This window comes from Protopterus annectens, chromosome 7.part0, assembly GCF_019279795.1.
Source record: "Protopterus annectens isolate FY-2018-M chromosome 7.part0, PAN1.0, whole genome shotgun sequence".
In the NCBI taxonomy this organism is placed as follows: Eukaryota; Metazoa; Chordata; order Ceratodontiformes; family Protopteridae; genus Protopterus; species Protopterus annectens.
Genome location: NC_056739.1, coordinates 976,120,608 through 976,142,918, shown reverse-complemented (window position 1 = coordinate 976,142,918; position 22,311 = coordinate 976,120,608). Strand labels below are relative to the sequence as shown.

Below are 22,311 nucleotides of genomic sequence, written 5' to 3'. Positions count from 1 at the left end.
TGCAACAGCTGCTTGGGCTTCATTGAACACTTTTGCAAGACTTCAAAAAGCTAGATGTGATGTCTAGACCTAGGTCATTATTTTGAACCACAGTGGTAATAAATATGTTTGCATAAGGGAAAGTGTCCTGCAGGATAAGCCTGGGAATTTTTCCTGCTGCTGCTGTGGATGGATGTTCTCCGAGCAAAAATTTAAGTTGTGTACTAACAATACATATGGATAAGTAGTTCCATTCTCACCTACCCTTTCCATTTTGCTGACACTGTCTAAATGTCATTATTTTTGTTTTATGTTCCACCTTTGTGTGACATTCCTAGAATATGGACAGACTGGAAGGTCTATTTGGGTAAGAAGGTAGGATCTAGTAGCCTAGGAAAGTTGCTGTAGATGAACTGTAAAATGACATCTCTCTTCCTGTTGACAAAGATGGACCTGCTCATTTAAATATATTGTTATAGTAATAACATAACTTTTGTTTATTTTCTGAAACCAGGAAAAATATTCAGGTTAACCATAGGCTTCATTGGGTCATTTATAAAACAGGTAATTGAAACAACTGCTAAACGTTTAAATTGTCTGATTGTCTCAAATATCAGTGTATGCATACATCTGTTTCAATTCCTCTTTCATATTAGACCTTTTGAAGGGTATGCTTACCTAAGCACATTTTTTCAGTAGATAATAGTGTTCATTTTACTCTGTATTGTGATGAAATGGTTTGCCATGTGCATGTCATTTCTTACAGTTTACTGTATGCAATGGATGAATTGCATTGCCTGAGTACCAACTTTCTGTCCTACCTAACATTAAAAAATGGCTTCTAATGTCATAGAAAATAATTGCTATAGCAACCACATTTTTAAAATTTTAGATCATACTAAAATGTTTACAAAGACTAAACTTATCGGATTATCAAATGTCTTGGAGAGTGTGCTAAAAATAATCGATATTAATATCGCGTGGGTTTCCTCTGGGTACTAGTCCCCCCCCATTCTAAAAACAAAATTCTGCTTTCTTTCTCTCCCCACTGAAACAGAAAACACTGACTGTGGAAGAACCTTTCCTCGGTCAACAAATGTTAAATAAAAAAATAAATAAAAATATGTCCATATGTCTATGTGAGAGAAATGAAGCAATGCTCTTTCCTTGCCTATTAAATATTGCTGTTGACAAAACATGTCCAGTTATTTACAAGCACTTTATTGTTTGGAGTCTAACCGCAAAAGACCTCTTGTGCATATGCTTCAGAACTATAGCTTCTGGGTGCCAATACAAAACCTGGTAAATTCTAGCATTCGCAAATTACTTTAGATTAGAATAGTTTGAGTTTGTCTTTTTGTAATAGTACTTCTTACTTGATGTATTTCTGCTTCATGCTTTCTCCTCTTAGTCTTTATCAGGAGTAAATAACAAAGTAAGTATAAGGATTTCATCCTTTAACTTACACGTTTTTGTGCCTGTGCCAGACTAATACCTCACAGTAGAATATGTTCTCCAACAAAGGAATGTGAAAACCATTATTACTGATTTGAGTCTTCTTCATCGGGTATTTCACTGACTGGATAATCCATTCAAACTAACTATCAGACTGTACATAACCTGCTCTTGAAAAATTGTGCTATAATTCTAATTTGTATGGAAATACTCTTGAATGTAGTACTAAAAATTGACAACTATTATTTGGAGTAACATGCATCAACTCCAAAGTATTAATGACATCTCGGCCTGTATCATCAATCCATTTAACAATTTCTGCAGAAGATGAATAGTAAGTCCTTATATATCAAATACATAGCATCCTGATACTGGCAAAGTTCTGAACCCCCCTTATACCATGGTCTTATTGTAACTGAGTAGGATATCATTATGTATGAGATTATTATTTTGATGCAAATTATGCACAGCTCACTGCAGCATCACCTGTTCAGTTTGCATTGACATGTCTGCCAAGATAACACAGTATGGTCACTCTGTGAGTCCAAATACATCCATGTGCTGGCTTAGAATTGCTTACCATTGTAGTTTAGTACAATTAGCTTGTCAACTTTGAACGAAAGATTTGAGATGCAGCTTATCTTCCCTTTACATGAAACGTAGTATCACATTTCCTTCTGAATAGCACTTCTGTACTCTGACCAATCATTCAAGGAAACTTCTTTTAACAAAACAGCCACTGCAAGTCCAAACGAAATGTAATGGAACCATAAAAGGAAGGCACAGTCTTCAAGCAAAAAAGTTTATTCTCTTTTCACACACTAGCGCCTTCGCTGTTAAGCCTTCAAGGAGTACAAATACAATGCAACTTCCCTCACCCCATATATACTCACTGAATCAGTCAATTATACAATTAATTAAATCAAATACTTCCAGTTAAGTTCTGTGTTTAAACCCTTGGGATTCAAGGTATCACATTTCAAAGTAAAAAATGCTTCTTTATACAACAATTTTTACTTTACTGCTACAGGGTCTAAGAAAATAGATTCCTCTTGTTCTAAAACACAACCTTGCAACAGTTTAAAATTACTTGCATGACATTCTTTAAAATGCATAGCTAAAGGACTATTACAGTTAACTTTTTTAATATCCCTTATATGTTTTTGAAGACGGACTTTAAACTTTCATTTACTTTTACCTACATAAAACTTGTTACATGGACATTTCAAAATATACACAATTCCTTCTGTATTGCAAGTATAACATCCATTTGGAAAAAAAAATACGGAATTAATAGTAGGAAAGTTCTTTACAACATGAAAACAAATAGGACATTTCCCACACCTAAAAGTGCCATATCCATACCTCTCAACCTGGAAGCATCAAAAATCTGGACAAAGGCCCATGAAAATAGGTACAAATCTGTACTCTGATTAACATGAAATTTGCATACATAATTATGTGACCCCACCCACTCCAATACGTGTTGCTAAACCTAACCCTCCCCCTGCCTCTAACCCTAACATACATCTAGACTAGATGCAAAGGACACTTGAAAATGATTCTAAGTAACTTTAAACATTAATATAACAACATATTTTGCATCAAGAAAGTTTAAATGTAAATGTTATTGACTGTATTCATGACAGGAGCACAGCAAATATAAGAGGCAAAATCATGGAAATTCTACAAAATTAGGGACATTAGAGAAGAATGGGAAATTGGGAATGTTTGTGTATTTGAATGTACAAAATGTATGGGTGGGGGGAGAGTGTATAAGGGAGATGCCTGTGCCAATGAGATGCATGGACCACCAGCAGTGATTACATAAAAAAGTGCTGATTAGCACTAGCAGTAATACTGTACATTTCACAGACATGCAGAATAGAAAATAATGAGGTCTTCCCTCATTTCAGCTAATGTGTCTCTGAATCACATTTTTTGTGATGGCAAAAATAGACCTTTTTCTGCAGCAGTTTATGCTCACAGCAGGATTCTTTCTGAGCCCCAACAAGCATTTTTCAAAAATGGCCTTACAAAGTCAACATTAATTCGGCTGTTATGACACTAATGGACACTTCCAATGCTATAAGTAAGCTTGCTACCTTTACCTTATCTGGTATCTTTTAGACATCTTTGCTAACTGTTCATTGTTTTGCCGGATAGGCCACTACTCAATACTGCATGAGAAAAACATAATTTTCACAGTTTTTAAGTGTCCCTTGTGTATGCATACAAAACATTGAAAGAATTATCATGCTTATTCCAGAAAATTAAATCTCTTGACATGGAGACCACTTTTTTTTTTGGTATGGAATTTGGGGTGCAATGAACCTCTTGGGTTGACTGTTTATGATGTTATGTAATTGTTCAAGTAGTTGTCAGTGTTTCTGCCACCTGTATATTATCAAAGTAGTGATGCATCTGGTGAATCCTCTGAAACATCTGGTCCCTTGTTTCTTGCGATATAGCTGATAATACCACTCCTTAGATAAATTATACTGGTGCAGACACTTGTGCATATTAATAATCAAGAATTATTTAAAATGCTCTGCATTTCTATCTGCAGTATAAATAAGATAAGTCACTGTTTGCAAAATGCACCCCCCCCACTAGATACGTTGTAATATTCCCAACTTATGGTAGTGCATACTGTACAATATATAATATTGAGGAGCTAGACACTACATAATATCTTCAAATTTGAATATCTCCTAAATATTTCTACTATAGTACAGAATTACTAGTGCAGCTCACTCACTCCATTCTGCATTTTATACTGTTCAGACATTTTTAACTTTTGCCGCTCTGTCTCCACTTTAGCTTTTTGCACATTATGAAACTTGGGGTTAGCAGATTGCTGTACACCAATCTTGACTTTAATGCCTTTCATTGTCCAATGCCCATATTTTGAAAAAATGGTTCACATTTAATAGCTGTGGTAGTTTCTCAGCTGTGACCTTACTATCATCATTTTAATACTTTGCAAAAGGCACATTGACTGAATACCACTTAGATTAATTTTAATATCAATATGTTTTCTCTCTCACATGCCCGCACACACACCTGAACTAGAGAGACAGCAAATTAAAAGATCAGCAAAACTAGTAAACAGGAGGTCCTTGCCTTGCAAACAGCACTTTATAAGAACCTTGCCGAACAGAGACGCATTAAACTAAGCACAAATGGCACTTCATGCAAATTAACAAGTTTAGTAGAAGCAGAACTAGTATGTAAACATAAGGCCCTTGCTTCGCAAATTCCACTTCATAAGAACCTTGCCGAACAGAGACACAGCAAATTAATTGCAAATAGCACTTCATAAGAACCTTGCCGAACAGAGACGCAGCAAATTAATTGCAAACGGCACTTCATAAGAACCTTGCCGAAGTTTCGAATCCGAACAGAGATACAGCAGAATAATTCCAAACGGCACTTCTAAGAATCTTTCCAAACAGAGCCAATACAGCAAATTAATTGCAAACGGGCTAGAACTTCATGCAAATTAACAAGAACTACAGCAGAATTAGTAAACATAAGGCCCTTGCCTTGCAAACAGGTGGCACTTCATAAGAATCTTGCCGACCAGAGAGACAGCAAAGTAATTGCAAACGGCACTTCACAAGAACCTTACCAAACAGAGATACAAACTCTGGACTTCTCCTTTCCTTGCAGCAGAACTATTAAAAAAAAAAAAAAAAAAAAAACAATAAACTTACTATGGACAGCCTCACAGGGTCAGGAGCACACACAAACTGGACTGCAAACTCTTCTAGAATGGAGATGCATGTTGCAGTATGAAAACAAACAGTCAGAGTCAAACAGTAACTAGTACACAAATGCATGCCCCCTCCAGCCCTCAGCCAAATTCCGACAGGCTGGCAGTCCGTTCACAAAGTTGATGTCATCACGCCTGCCCCCTGCACGTGATGACATCAACAAAAATTCGTCCTAAAAAAAAGTTTGAAAAATACCCCAGGAAATTCGGAAATTAAAGGGCCCACTCGGGAATTTGTGGCACCCCATTATTTTAACCTCAAAATCAGTAAAAAACGAGGAATTCTGTATGGTTGAGCGGTCTGGCCATATCTTAAAATAATCTGTCACTGTATTCGTACTTCAGGCATTTGAAATGTACTGTGTACTATTATGTCAGAAATGCTACGGCCCTTTTTATAAGAACTTAAAAGTTTGTTTGCTAAACATTGTTCCAAAATACCATCTTTGAACAGCATAGGCCAATAGTAATGTAACATTTGCACAATCTGTTGACTTAATACATTATAAATAGTCACAAAGTAAATCATCTAACCAGTGTGTTTGGCACTATTATTTTCTGCATCTCCCCACTACCTTTTCTTTTGTCAAAATCTATCAACTCAATAAATGAAAGTCCTTCATTATGTGTATTTACTACGTTTCTTCTTCTGCTTAGATATTCACCTTTATAATGTTTAGTTCTAACCCTATTTAAAGCTTTTAATACTTCTGTCTTGTCATAGCCTCTGTGTATAAACATTTTAACTGAATCTTGTATTTCTTCTTCAAAATCTTTATCTACATTACACAACTTACTTATTCTCAGATACTCAGTGTATGGTAAAGATGAAATCAAGTGTGTGGGGGTGACAGCTAGAACCATGTAGGAAATGGGAACCTCCTTGAACTTTCTGTGAACTTTCCTACCAACGAATCCTGTTTGTTCTCCCCACAATTCCAAATGTAAAAAAACTGACTCTCTCACCTAAGTGTAAGCCACTAAACTTGAGACCAAACTGAGTGGATAGATTTTGACAAAAGAAGAGGTAGGGACAATGCAGGAAATAATAGTGCCAACCAAACATCTCTTGCTGCTGCTGCACATTTGAGTGACTCAAAATAACTGCTTCATAAATTTGATCTCTGAGATTATGTACAATTTGCAGATTATATTTTGTGAATATAAGAGCATTCTTTGCAATCTTAATCACGCCTTATGCAATAATCTGCTGAACATATTCCATCACAATTTATGATCATTTGTAAGCTATAATAAGTATAATTGTGAGTTGTAAAACTTATTGAAATCATACTCATTTTCCAGCAGTTATATTTCAGTCTAAACACCTCTGCTTTAATGGTCACTAAAGACTGGAGACCTATAATCCACGAGATTGTTTTTTTTTTTTGTTTGAGAGGTTTTGCTAGAACAAAATATCTTGTACAATATAACATAGATTCCAATGTTGATGATAAGAAAAACGTATAAGGGATTAACCTGCCAAATGTTAATTGGTGCAATTATTACAAAAGCTGGAAGTAGACATTTAAAAAAAGCTAGCAATATAATAGGAGGGAATAAGAACTTATCATAATGGTGACACTTTCCATATTATCTTGGAATGTGAATGACCTCACAAGTACAGACTTCTTGTAGCAATTATTGTAGCACACAAAAGTGCTACCAGCACTAAATGTTCTACAAGGAAACGGCACCAGTATTTATTAATGCCCACCCCTCCAGACATGTCTAAAGGTCAGTTCCCTGTGCTTTTTCCTATTAACCTGGTGAACTTGGGCATCCTGGTGCAATGTACCAGCTGCCTCATGTACACTGACAACCCTCTCCTCTTACCTCCCAATGCTCAGACTTGTGAGAAATGCACTTATATATCCAAATTGGAAGCCACACACTCTCTAGCCAAGACCAGAATAGCTGGTCAAGAGTTGTAGGTCAACACTTGCACCGCACCACATGGAACACATAGCCCTCCAGAACACACACCAGCACTGCCTTCACATAAAAACACAAGCCACGCACCCACCTTCACGGAGGCTCTCAATAAAAATCTATACAAACAACAGAGACCTCCAAGGCAGAAATGCATCTGACCAATACAACACAACACTAATGATGAGACACATAACTTTCCACTCAACAAAGCCTCTAAGGCAAGGCAAAACAGCATGCCCAACACACTAGTCACAGGTGACTTGATAGTGAGGCACACTGATGTCCCACTCACTAGGTTGAATAAGGAGAAAGTAACAGTCATCTGCCTGTCAGGTGCCAGGATCCACCACATAATGCATGCACTCAGGTCCCTCAACAACAGGGGCAAATATGACTCTGTCATTGTACATGTGGGTGTGAATGACCTGAGACATACCTCCATGGACTATGTGAAAAGAGACATGGAGGAGCTCTTGGATTATGTAGCCCAGGCGGGTAAGACCCTAGCCCTAAGCAGTATCCTACCATCACCCAGAATGATACCACAGTACAAGCAGAAAATGATTGATTTCAACAACTGGCTACATTTCTGGTGTCATTCTAAGGTAATCCAGTATCTGTCTGCCTGGGATGACATGATTGACAGAGATGGCCTGCATCTGTCACCCCTGGGCTTCCAGATACTGGCCAAGGCTCTTACCACCCTTATAGTGCCTTTTTTAGAAGGTGTTCCAAAAACCAAAGTACCACCGTAACAGCTACAAACAAATGCAATCTGAGAGTCATGCTGCTCAATGCTAGAAGTCTAAATCTCAAAATGCACTCACTCAAAGCACTCTTTAAAATGGAGAACATCGACATTTGTGCTGTAACGGAGGTCTGGTTCAAGGCAGCAGAAAGCACCCCTGCACCATCAGGCTATAACTCATTCCACACCTTTCGGCCCCAGAACCTGGACTGAAGCTCCAAAGGTGGTGGTGTTTCCATATTCATAAAGGATGCACACACCTCCAGACTGGTAGCCCAACATAACACATCTGAGATACTTCAGGTGCAGCTAACACTGGGAAAGACAGCGATTCAGGTCGTAGCCTGCTATAAGTCCCCAATCATGTCCCAAGACTCATACTCCATGTTCCTAAGCACCCTGGAGAATATTAAGGTCCAACCTAACACTCTCACTTCTTCACCTAAGAAATGGTATAGTGGACAAACTAAGAGACAAGTTAAAAAATGTATTTTGGAGCATATGGGGACATCAGACATAGGTGATTAGATAGTCCAGTGGCACATCATTTCTGTTGAAATCATGCAGGCTCAGATTATTCCTTATTTTTTAGTGTGTTGGCAATGCCTTCAAATCAACATAGGGAAACTCACCACAGAAAATTGTTAGCCTTGGAAACCAGGTTCATCATTAATTGCAATAATTTATTTGCTTCAGGTCTTAACCTGGAGGTGAATATTAATATGTGAAATTGACGTTGATAAGGTAAGTAGATTTTAATTTTCACAGGGGTTTGTCCAACTTGAAGCATATAGTTAAATATAAAACACACAGATTGACTTTAACTTATATTCAATGTAGTGTATATAAAAAAATGTGGATGGGAAATGAGTTTACAAGCATTTCTTTAATGGTTCAAAGTCACTTTAAATGGAAAGGGTTTGTGCAATGTGTATAATTGGCTAACATCATGGGATTTAATATAAATAATGTGCTGTTGGTGTAACAACTTATCCCTTAAAGGCTTTTTAGCCAAGGTACCAGGAGCCACCAGTAAAGTTTGTTTGCACTTTACTTTTGAGAGTTTTCATTTTTGTGTGTTTTGTAACTTCACGGCACCCAGGCAAATGGAGAATAGTTGCATGACCACTGAATCATATGCTAATGCGCTGTATGAACACGTACACAAATGCATGGATCATGCCATACCCAATAGAACTAAGACGCTCTCCTCAAAAAAAGGAAGCCAATCTGGTGGTCCCCTGCCTTAAACAAACTCTACAACAGGAGGAGGAAACTGATGCGGAATAAGGCGAAGTCCCAAGACTGGAAAAACTCCCTTATCAGCTTCAACAAAAGGTTGAGATCCCTCATCAAATCCTCTAAAGCTATCTATGAAAACAGAATTGCAGCAGATAGTAAAGACAACCACAAGGCCTTCTATAGTTATGTAAAGAATCTCCATGGCAATATCCAGATTTGCTCTGAGCTGTTGCACAATGGTACTTCATATACTGAGCCAACAGATATTGCCAATATACTGGCCAACAGATTCAGTGCTAACATTGCCCCTCCCCCCAAAGGACCAATCACAATACCAGTAGATTGCCAGGCACCCAGTATTACTGCTGCACAGGTTAAAACAGCACTGTCCAAGGCCAAGAATGCAGCTTCTGTGGGACCTGACAGTATCTCTGGCTGTGTTCTACATGAACTACAGAGTGAACTGGCACCTCACCTGTGTGCCCTGTTCAGTCACAGCCTCACCTCAGGCTTTGTCCCTACTGAATGGTGCACTGCTACAGTCATCCCTCTCCACAAAGGAGGAATGACTACAGACCCTGGGAATTATCACCCATTTAGCCTGACGAGTCTGATATGCAAAGCTATGGGACACATCATTCCACCATCGTTCTTTCTTCTCTCCAATTATCAGACCCTCAGTAAAAATGGAACTAACAAATGGTATCTCTTGACATTTGGAAATGTTGTAATCTCTGTCTGTATATTTTGATGACTAACGTAATGTTCACTTGTATATATTGCTGATATGATCTTTTTTTGCGTACTGTTCTATTATGCACAAAATACTGCTCAATAACAAAGTATTTACTTTACATTATGTATTATTATCATTCTCTGTTGTATTAATTAAGTGGAGCTTTTCTCCCCGGGCCTCCACTGTAAATAGACCTTGTCCAGTCGGACCATCCCAGTTAACAAATGTAAGATAAAAATAAATAAAAAATAAATCATCATGGACCTAATAAACAAGGATATAGGGATTCTCCAAACTCTGTATCCTGCACAGTTTGGTTTTGTGAAGGGTAGATCATGCCTGCTCAACTTGGTCAACCTCTTTGAGTCAGTCACCCGAGCTGTGGATGAAAGCAAGGTGGTTTATACAGCCTACGTTGATCTGGCCAAGGCCTTTGATACCATTGCCCACTCAGGATGGAATCACAGAAAAACTCACTAAGCTAGGCATCAACCCCCTATATCACTAGGTGGGTTACAAACTGGCTCATAGCTAGAACACACAGTGTGAAAGTAGCTGACTCCAAGTCAGACTGCTGACCAGTCATGAGTGAAGTCCCACAGGGTTTGGTCCTGAGTCCTCTCCTGTTTGTTATCTACTTCTCTGAAGTCCAGGCCAACACGACGGGACTCTGGCTGACAAAGTTCGCAGACGATTAAAAGTTGGGAGCTATTATTAACTCCCCAAGTGATGTTGGCATCCTACAGAAAGGCCTCAATAACACCAAAGGCTGGTGTCAGAACCATGGCCTTAAGCTCAATGCCAAAAAATGTGTCATCATCCCCCTTGGGAAAATCCTGGTTCCCTTGAATTACCACATTGATGGTTGTCTACTGAACACAGAAGGCATTATAAGAGATCTGGGAACACAGGTTGACAGCAACCTCTCTTTTGATCACCACATTGCCACTGTGGTCAGAAAGTCCTTGTGTGTGGCACATCTCATTACTACGGGTTTTGCATCCAGGAAGAAAGAGGTCATTGTCTCCCTCTACTCTTCCCTCATTAGGCCAATCATCGAGTACAATGCTCCATTTGCCATGTACCTCACTAGACACTTGCAACAACTGGAGAGGCTGCAAAAGTACCTCACAAATAGGATCCTAGGCCTTAAACACTTGTCCTATATGGAGAGACTCAAAAAACTACAACTATTCTCTGTCTCATATCACCTACTTAGAAGCGATCTCTGCTTGACTTACAAAGCCATGTCTGACCCAGCTCTATTAGAAATGCTACATCTAAAGAAATCCCAATCCCTCCGCACCACACACTCCAGAGACCTCAATCTCATTACCACAATGAACAGGACATGCTGGAGGGACAGATTCATAACCCAGAGACTGCCCATGCCATGGAATAGACTTCTCATACATGTCAAGCAGAGCACCTCACTGGCCTCTTCAAGAGAAATCTTGATGAGTGGATGGGAAATAGAAAATTCACCCCGGGCATCACTGCAGTGGCTCTACTAGAAACTAAGGTCAGGTGGCATTCACCCCGGGCATCACTGCAGTGGCTCTACTAGAAACTAAGGTCAGGTGGCATGATGCTAGGGTAATCCTATGGTCTAGGCTTGTAAAAGCTCCAGGGCCATTAGCCTAGTACACACCTATGAACCTATGTAAAATTACAGAATATAACATAACATAATATAATGCAGTGCATGTAGTCATCATTATGTTGATATTGAGAAAAAGACAAACTTGCTATGCGATTTTCTGATGTCAGAAAGGTACTTAACAAGCTTTTGTTAAGAACCCTTAAGTGCTGTTAAGCTCATGGCTCCTGCTAGAAATGAACAGAGGTCCATGTTAGATGGCAAGAAACAATGATAGAAGGTAAAACAGCTTTCAAATGCTGTTGGAAGTTCACTCTGTCATACTTATAAAAGTTTGCAAAACAAAGTAACAGATTTTAAAGTACTTTGGTCTTCAGTGAGACACTTTTTTTCTGCTGCTGTGTCTTTGACAGCATTAAAATGTTTTACCAAAGCCAGTAAAATGTTTTACAGTCCTATACTTTTTTTTTTCTCTGATCGATAGTACATAAATCAGGTAAAGCTCCTTGCACTACAAATAATTCAGATTGTGTCTCACCAGTTATAACCCTTTGTGCGTCCTCAACATGGATGCCAAAATTTACCTCTCAAGCTTTGCTCCATGGTAAATGTCTTGACATCTGTGTCTTGAACACTTAATAAGCTGTTCATGATTGGAAACATGGTATTTCCCCCCTCAGTCCTCTGTGTTTTGTATTATCCAGGTCTGACATAAGTTGAGGCAAGTATAAGTTACCAAATTGTATTCAGTGACTTAAACTCTTGGTTCTTTTTTTCTCGTCTTTTGAAATAAAAAATGGAACTATTAGACCATATTTTGCTATAATACTACAAAGGATGCAATAAAGTAAACTGTTTCGAATTTCTCAGGATCAGGGTTTGGATGAGATTTGTAAATAGTTACATGATGTATTGTATGTGGTTATTGTAGTGTATGCTTGTTGGAATGATATTTTTGTTTTTAGTTTATGTTGGATTTATTTTGAATTCAAAACATTTAATAAAAAGATTTAAAAAAAATGGAAGTATGCATTCCTGAGGCAATATCATACATCCACTCTGCTGATGTTTTAGGGTGACACTTCACACAAGTGCCAGAGCTGTGAAAGTACATCATTTTGGCTAGTATGACCCTATAACTGTGCCTGTTCTCTGCACTTACATTGTGGTTTTTGCTACTATCAATTTAATGGATTTGATGGCTGCCATGTCTTCAGATTCAAACTGATTTTAAAGTAAGAAAAGTTTTATACAAAGGTCTTTTGTGTCAGAAGTTTATTTTCTTATCATAAAGTAGCAGGATACAATTATATGCTAAAGTTATTATGTGAAACTACTGATAATAGTTAAAGACACAATGCTTTGTTTGCTTAATAAAACATCATAGCAGTGCTTATGGCAAAATATTACTTTTTGAGGAAGGCTTTCAGAAATGTTCTCCCAAAATGTAAGATATTGAGCAAACATTTTTTATTACTATTATGCATACCAATATATGATTTTGAACTCCCTATGCAGAGTCATTTTCTAGTATAAATGTAAATATATTTGATGCCCTTCTTCATGAATAGTAATGATAAAGTATAGGAAACTCTGACTGCTAAAAACTGAAACAGTTACAAGTGTGCATGTATTTGAAAGAGGACAGATTGCCTTATTGAACAGAGCTCCCTGTAGTACATTATTCTTTTCAGAATCTATTAAATGTACCTGGCATATCTGCAGATGCTGGCAAACTTGCTGTTTTCCACTATTTCTGTCACCAGTGGCATTCAATATTCAGCATCCTCAAATGATTTTTTATTATGATTTGACTGTTACTGATGGGCCAAAAAACATTTGACAATATATGCCTTTTGATGATCCAAAAGCCATTTGACAATATATGCCTTTTGACAATATATAATAAATAGTTTTGATTATGTATGATGATTGTTTTAAAATGTTCAAATGTATGTGTTAGTTTCAGTTTATCTGATTACATCTTAGTTTCTCTTCTTTTCCAAATGACATATCATATAGACTTATTTGCTGCCTTTCTTCTGGATATTTTTCCAGATGAGTCACTTTTAAGCAACTATTTAAAGGGGGGGGGGGTCTGTACAGAGCACATGATCATCATTTCTCTAGCCTATTCATTTATCACCACCAGTCAAACATGCATTCATTTTAACACATATGACCTTCATCTGAATCATTTTCCTACTGAATTTGAGCTGTCAAGGGTTCTTTGATCTACTAGCTTTACATAACTAACTCCTTTAATTTTCCCTAAAATCACTGACATTCCTTGACATTTCTGCTGCTGGGTTCTTTTTGCTAGCAAGTCATCCATACTGCTGCTGCTGCGTTAATGCAGTTTTCATAGTTGTCAGGTTATTTTAGCTAGTGTCTTGGTTCTGTTTGGATTTGCAGCAACTATGCCAGTCTGAGCTCATATTGCTCGGTGTTTCTGGCTTCTTTGTTAAACTGAGAGTAAATAACAAAAAGCTACAAGTCACATGTATTTACAAGCGAGAACTCCATATAGCGCATAACTGAAAATGGAAACCGACATAATGAATCGGTGTGTGAAGTGTACTGACAGAAACAAGCAAAGGCTAGGAGAGACGTGATCGTGAAAGGTATTATAAATGTAAAAAAATGTGTTAGAATGTAGGTACATAAAAGCTACATCTCAAGGTTTGCTCATGTGATATTATTTTAACACAGTCATTTGCTTTCATGTCTCATGTCACAAGTAATAATTGCTTGATGATAGCAACTTCTGACGTTATATTTTTCATTAACTACATATGTAACATTTTAATGTTTCTATTATTCATGTCTATAAAATTCATGCAGTGCAATGTAATCTCATCAAATTAGTCTGGTACCTATGACTAATCTTGACTAAACTACTAGCTTAAAGTCATATATCTGGACTAATTAACAACTAGTGCAATAGCCTGCATTGATTAAAGTTATACGCTTGCACTAATTATGAAGCAAATGTATATGTCTGCATGAAAACTGCACATCATTAAATCCCATGAGACAGCTTTAATAGTTTAATTAGCATAGCATTAGGAAGCTAGACAAGCAATTAAGACTGCAGAAGAACCTAAGAAATAGAAAACACACATGCGATCACAAGCAGAGAATGGTTTTATACCTGGAAATACCACAACTTTTGAGCTGCATTCATTGCTTAAGTCCTTCTACTGCTGTACAAGTTATAACTGTAATGATACTAGTCCAGTTTCCTTGGAAAAAATTAACCATCGTGTATATGGTATATGCTATGTTTAGTATATGTATATGTGATAGCAGAGGATGCTGATCTGGACAGCATGGAAACTCATCTTTAGTGTTTATACTTGTGTAACCTTTGTAACTCCCTCTGGTAGCCTGCATTACTATTCCTTCCAGCAGGTATTAATTCTGTGGCTGTCTTCTGTGTATTTTAGCTACATATTAGCTATGGATCTTGGTGGGGAGAGACAAAAATATTACAAAAGGATTAGCTTTAGTACTTATCCTTGCTGTACCACTTTCGTTCATATTCTTTGATATATGTTGACTTGATTTGATAGGAACTTCTGTTTCCTATTTTGTAACATTTTTCTTTTTTTTTCATTTGCCACACCTGACTTTCCTGTTGTTAATTCTTATTGTCTTGGGTCCTGCACCCCACTGGCTTAAAAAAAAAAAAACAAACAAAAAAAAAAAAAACTGCAAGGTCATAGGTTCATAAAACAAACAAACAAAAAAAAACTGCAAGGTCACATGTTCATGTGTCAGTGCTGTTATGTAGGGGAATCATGCCTGGCTTATTCCAGTCTCCAGGGACCTTTCCCACCACTAGTGATTTATTATAATTACTAGTTCTCTCAGCTTTCTAAGAATTCTTTCTCGAGTCTCATCAAGTCCTATTGTCTTGTACAGCTTTAGTTTTTAATTCTGTCAGGACTTTACTTCCATGATGGGATTGTTACTGACTCCCTTATCATGGGCTGCTCTGTTGGCAGGATGTGGTGACTCACTGATCTGCTGCTTTACAAATTTTGCATATGTAAATAATTTCAGCAGTTCCTCTTGTTGCAGTCCTTTTTCACCACCCTCCCTTGCATTAGCTATGCTTCACTATTCTTTCCTTTGTCTTTCTTCTTCTACTTATGCAGGGCTCTTTATTACTTCTTTCACTGATTTGGTTACCCTTGCATTAACCTTTGACTTTGTTTTACACATTTCTTTTCCTGTCACCTATGTTGTATATGCTTTCCTATGCCTTTGATAATATTATGTTTTAAAATCACACTTTTAGATAATTAGTTTATTTTTAGATTCACATATCTGTTTCACATAAGTGCTTATTACCTCAGTAATAGTTTGATGTGCTCATATTAATTACTCTTTCACACCACCATTGTGCAGTGTTAGTATAACGTATCTGCAGCAGTACCCATTTTGTCAAAGTCTGCTCTCTAGAACCCTGATTTATCATTCACTTGACCCTATAGTGATGCTGATAGTGAGCCACGCTACTGATCACTTGATGTACAGCATTAGATTGCTGTTACAGTAATCTAAGCTATTTGGGTCCTACCCTTGCCAAACAGAGGTTGTACTCATGTTTTTGGTGCATAAAACACTGTTTTTATTTTTGGGTTTTACCAGCGCATACTAGCTGTGCTAACCAGGCTTATGTTCACTTTCTCAATTGATCCATAAGGCATCTTACCACTTTTTGGTTCTTCCTTCCTCTGGACACTCTAGAAGAAAAGTTGTTTAAAAGCCTTTGCCCTTGCATTGGGCTTCATATTTCCCTCAGCCACTGGTGAGTTATTCTATTGTGGCCATTTTGGGGTCCTCAGACCAGCCATCTTTTTTTAGGGATCCCTTTATTGTGTTCCTTGAGAACCAAAAAGGACTTGGGGTCATAGGCATGGGAGAGCCACTCATAACAGTCTTGGAGAAGGGAGATGCTGCCCTCACTACATAGCTAACTAGGGTGCATGATGCAAGAATACTGATGTTATTTTGAGTTGGTTTTATTCTAGTAGCTCCTAGGAAAAAAGATACATAAGGTTAAACATTTGCTTTTTCCATTATCTTTGTTTTTAGATAAGGATCATTAAGGGTCTGTTGCACGCCTTTAACTCTTTTAACTCTGCATCAACTCTGTCTGATAAACACTAAAGTTTTCCCTCTCTCTATGATAATGATTACCTTAAGGAGAACAGCAATTTGACTGAAAGTGTCTTTCTTCCATTAATTATCATCAAGTAGAATATTTGGCTACTGAAAATAATGTTTCCTCAGATTCTCTTCCTGAGGAGTTGTCCTTTTCAGTTACCTATTACAACCGCGAAACCGCAGTTGCGCAAATATGGAAACGTCTACACATATTGAGCGAACTGCGAAAACATTGACGGTCCTGAAGTGCAAAATTCAAAATGCTGAATCGTCATAGTTGGCCTTTCTCTGGTATAGCTCCTTAAGGTAAGTGTGTAATAGTTACAGACCTTAGGGTTAGGGTGTGGGTTAAGGTAAGTGCATGCATAGTACTATATGTGAGCTTTAGTTTAGAGTTAGAAGTAGGGTTTTGTTAAGTGTATGTATGTGGATTATTTATTTTGTTTGGGTATAGCTCCTTAACGTAGTTGCGCAATAGTTATGAACCTTAGGGTTAGGGTGTGAGTTAAGGTAAGTGTATACATAGTAATATATGTAAGCTTTAGTTTAGGGTTAGAAGTAGGGGCTTAAGTGTATGTATGCGGATTATTTATTTTGTTTGGGTAGGTAGTATATAGCAGGCGATGGGGTTAGCCAACTATGCCGATTCGACATTTTGAATTTCATGGTTCAGGACATTCAGTATTTTTGTGGTTTGCTCAATATGTGTCAACATTTCCATATTTGCGTATGCGAGGTTTCACTGTTATAATATAGACCCGTCCTTTTCTTTTACTTTTGTCATGATGAAGGAATTATTTCAGTGGGAACAGATTCCAGTTTCTTGAAAGAAATATGGTGTATTATATTTTATACAACCTGACACCATTCCTCCTGCTTTACCTACATCAGGTGATGTTTTCTTAACAGTATGGAGTATATGTGACAGTCATCATCCTTCCCCTAAATAGTCTAATAGGTTTATGAAGTTCTTCAGACTTACAACTGTTTATTTTTATATCTCAGATCTGTTCTTGCAGTATTCCTTCTTACAAAAATGGCATAGTTTTTGACAGGTATGAGACAAAAAATCTTTTTCTGTTACATTGATTTTCAGAAGCTTAATCTGCCAGCCTCAAATGTTTCGGTTTTTACAGGCATCTTTTGCGTATTTGAGGAAGTTCACTGGTTTATTGCCTCCTTCAGACACTAAAGCCTTCCATGATGGCTTCTGTGTTTAATGTAACCAGACATTTCCAAAAGTGTTGCTATGATGCTACTGACATTTTCTCTAGGAAGAGATTCTCAGGTCTGCACTTGTTAATCAAGCATAATTTGGCCCTTCTGTGACTGAGGTCCTATCTAGGTTTGATGAAAGATAGAATCTTATTCAAGGGATGGCCCATTTTTTTCAACCATCTTTCTCTATACCAGGATTCTCTTCCAAAAAACAAAATAATCAGTCTCAGAAGGTTACAGGGACCAGTCTTTTAAGAGGCGTAGTAGGAATGCTCCATTAAGAAGGAATTCCCGCAAATCAGTTTGCCATGTTTCTTCCAGTTTTTCAGGAGATCCTTTTTTGGGGGAGTCATAGAACCAGTGCCCCCAGATTACTGGGAATATGTCTTTTCAAATCATTGACAGTAATAGACTTCTTCAAGAAAGTCACCAAAGCCATGGATGAAGGTAAGACAGTGTATACTGCCTATCTTGACATAGCCAAGGCTTTTGACACAATCTCTCACTCAGGTATCATTAAGAAACTCTCCCAGCTGAGGATTAACCCTTACATCACTAGATGGGTAGTCAGTTGATTCACTAACAGAACACATACTGTCAAAGTTGGAGACTCCACCTCTACCAGTAGACTCATCACCAGTGGTGTACCACATGGTTCTGTGTTGGGTTATTCACTGTTTGTAATCTATTTCTCACAAATCCAGGCTAAAGTAGATGGCCTTTGGCTTCTTAATTTCACTGATGATTGCAAACTGGGTGCAATCAATGAGTCCCCCAACAATGTTAACATATTATAGGAGGGGCTAGCACAGACAAATGACTGGTGCCAAAGCCACAGTCAAAAACTAAATGCAAAAGAGTGCGTTATATTACCTTTGGCAAAGTGGAATTCCTTCCTAGTTACAATCTTGACAGCAGCCTCCCCTGAGTTCAGACCCGGTGGTGTAAGATCTGGGAACACAGGTAGATAGCAATCTGAACTTCGACCATTAATTTCCCGCAGTGGTAAGGAAAGCCTTCTACAATACACATTTCATAAGTAAGGTCATTGCATCCAGGTCTAAGGATGTTATAACTCCACTGTACTTGACCCTCATTAGACCATTAATAGAGTACAATGCTCCCTTCTCCATGTACCTCACCAGAGACCTGCAGCAGCTGGAGAGACCAAAGAGACTTCTCACCAAGAAAATACAGGGCCTCCAAACCATGACTTACATGGATATACTGAAAGCCCTGTCACTGTACTCTCTATCATATTGACTGCTGACAGGCAACTTGTGCCTGGCCTACAGGGCAGTCTCTGACCCTGCCCCAGTGGATATGCTGCACAGCTGCAACTGAAATGGCACAAGAGTCACTTGCTCTAGGGATCTTAAACTAGCCTGAGACATTAACAGAACATGCTGGAGAGACAGATATATGTCCCAGATTGCTGCTACTCTGGAATAAATTTTCAATTCACATGAAGCAAAGTTCCTCACTGACCCTATTCAAGTGCAACATGGATAAATGGATGGGAGACAGCAAATTCATCACAGGGGTAGCACCCATGTCCGTTATAGACATGGGTATTCATTGTTTATCATAGACTCACTCTGCAAATTATGTCCATCTAACTAAGGACAATTGAGGCAGCTAGGGTTAACATGGCTAGGCTTGTAAGGGCTCTGGGGCTGCTAGCCTAGTAACCTCCTATGAACCAATTTGTTGGTGCCTAAGGTAGAGGGGACTTGGAGATCAGTAATAGGCCTCAAAGTTCAAAATGTATCCTTCTGCCCAGTTACAACTCATTCCTCCTCTCACTTACTTGGTAACAGTAGATTTAAAAGAGTAAGTTTTCTGGTGTTTTCGGTGTTTTTTTTTGCATTCATCTCACTTTCTCAGTTCTCTTCATTAATGTTTGTCCTGTCTTCAGCAGAAAAAGATATTTACAGAATGTCTTGCTCCAGCAATAACTCATTGCAGGATGCAAGGCATTCACCTTTTTTCATATTTAGATGATTTTCTTTCTTACTCAGAAGGTCAAGGAATCTCTATCCTGGCCCAACGATATCCTTTTCTGTCTGGAATTCCTAGTAAACATTCAGAAATCATCTCTGATTCCTGCTCACAGGATAATCTTTTTTGGAGTGTCTCTCTGATACATCCCTCTGGAATAGTTTTTTACCTCAAGACAATGTTGACCTCTATGAAGGCCAGTTCCTGATTTTTTTTTCCAACCATGCAATGGTTTCTGCCTGTAAATAGTTCAGGATTTGACTATTTATAGCTCCTATTATTTGCATGATATATCTGGACAGACTACACATGAGGAAAGCACAATGTTTCCAGAAATCAATCTGATTTCACCCTCTGTCTTTTCAGATTCCCGTTCTGGGATCTGTAAAAAGGGAGTTAAGTGGTGGATGGACCAGATGAACCTAAACATTGGTCTTCCCTTTTCTCCCCAGCTTTAATTCATTTTTTTATAACAGATTCCCAAGACTCTGCTTGGGGGGCTGGATTTTATCCATGGGGATGAAAAGTAGGGTCTGTACGACAGGTAAGATAAATCAAGCCACATAAGTATAAAAGAGATATCGGAAGTCATAAAAGCTGTTAAGTCTCTACATCATCTTTGGTCCTCAGGGCCTCTTCTGGTTATTACTGACAAACACCACAATGATGTGGTACATGTACAAACAGGGGTATATACCCCATGCAGACTAGCTTGGGATTTTACAACACAACAATATCTACACCTTCAGGTAGCCTACATTCAGTCAGAGAAACCGAGCAAGACCAGGAAAGACATCTACAAATGGATTAAATTTAGGGGGGGGGGTCTGCCAGGAATTAGTCCAGCTGTAAGGAGCTCCTCAAATAAATTTGTTTGCCTCCAATCAGAACAAGCACCTAAATAAATTCTGCTCTAGGATTCCTTTCATAAAGGCCTGGAAGAAAAGTGTCTTTTCATCCCCATGGACTTTAATGATTCTCTATGAATTTCTGCCCTTTCTACTGATATCCAGAGTTGTTCTAAAGAAGCAGAAGAACTCCCTAAAGAGTGAACTCTGGTTCTTCCTTCCTTTGAAGTTAGCCAAGGGAAATTACCACCGGCTACCCCACAGACTGCATTTACTCACACAATACAGGGGTTGTTGAATACATCCCAACTATTCAGTTGGATGCCAGGATGATAACATTTTGATGCCTCTTTGGCACCTTTTTTTTCTGAGGATGTGCAACAGGTATTGAAGGAGGTTAAGGCAGCCAGCCTGCAGCCCCTATAAAGACAAACAAATTAGGTTCTTCATTCTGATGCTTATTTTGTACTGCCAGATCTGACTCTGCAGTTGTTTCTTTGTCAAATCATTCGGCAGCTAAAATTCCAGTAAATGCTAATCCCTGTCCTTCATGCAAGGATGAAAAAGCTTTTGATAGTTTTGGGTAAAAATATTTTTCGTCTCTTATTTTTAGAATTCTTAATTATCTAACACACCTGAGGAACATTACTGCCCCGTTTTCTTCATTTAAGGCTAAACCATGTCTAAATGCTTATGACTCATCTAATGCCTCTCCCAGAGCAGCCATTACTGAGTCTGTTATGACAAGATTTGCATGATTATGTTCTCTGAATTTCCCTAAAGTTGAAAAAACTGAAGTGCTGAATTCTCCCCTTGATAGGAAGGTTGTTTTGACCATCTTCTGCTGAGGTCCTGAAAAATGCAGTGAGGGAGGGAAATTGATTCAGGGGGGACTTACTTGTTCAGCTTTCCCTCTCCATGCTTTAACATTTTATCCATATTTCACGATCCTTTTATAAAAAAGCAAATTAAGCAGATTGAGCAGTCTTCAGGGAAGTTGAAATTGCACCAGACAGTTCTATAAATCTGACTATCTACAGATCCTGCTACCACCCACTCACCTTGGCAATCCATACTGTTTCCCCTATTTTTGGATCTCCATTTCTCTCTTTGACAGCAGTCCATTAGGGGTTTGATGGCTGTGGGAGTTCCTATCTTCATTTTAGGGCACCACTTATCATCCAGATCTAATGGTCTTATTTTCCAATTTTTTACCATATGCTGGCACAAGAGGTTGTAGAACATGTCTCTCTTCTACATGAAAGGTTTTTTATTTTAAGATGTTTCTGGTATCAAACAAAGAAACTTCAAGAAAAATGGATATGGAACTGTCCTTTCCCGTCCAGTTTATGGAAGTTTCAGATTACAAAATGCTAGTGTTTCACAATTTTTTACCTCTTGCTTCCCTTTCATTTTTTGGCAATCATAGATATAAAAAAAAGTTTAACATCAGTGTCCTATAGCCATGGTTTTCAAACATTTTCTTTTAAAGGAGTTTAATGGATGGATTACACTTTCAGTCTCTGCATTATGGTCTGGGTTCTCCTCTACCCCCAGATTATTCCTAAAGTTTCAAGCTCCAGTGATAGGGTA

At 38.1% G+C, this 22,311-nt stretch overlaps 1 protein-coding gene across 2 annotated transcripts in view; it reads left to right on the top strand.

Moving 5' to 3' along the window:
• Positions 1-22,311, top strand: part of HCN4 (hyperpolarization activated cyclic nucleotide gated potassium channel 4) — a 2,820,592-nt gene that overhangs the window by 2,382,598 nt on the left and 415,683 nt on the right. The window lies entirely within an intron of this gene.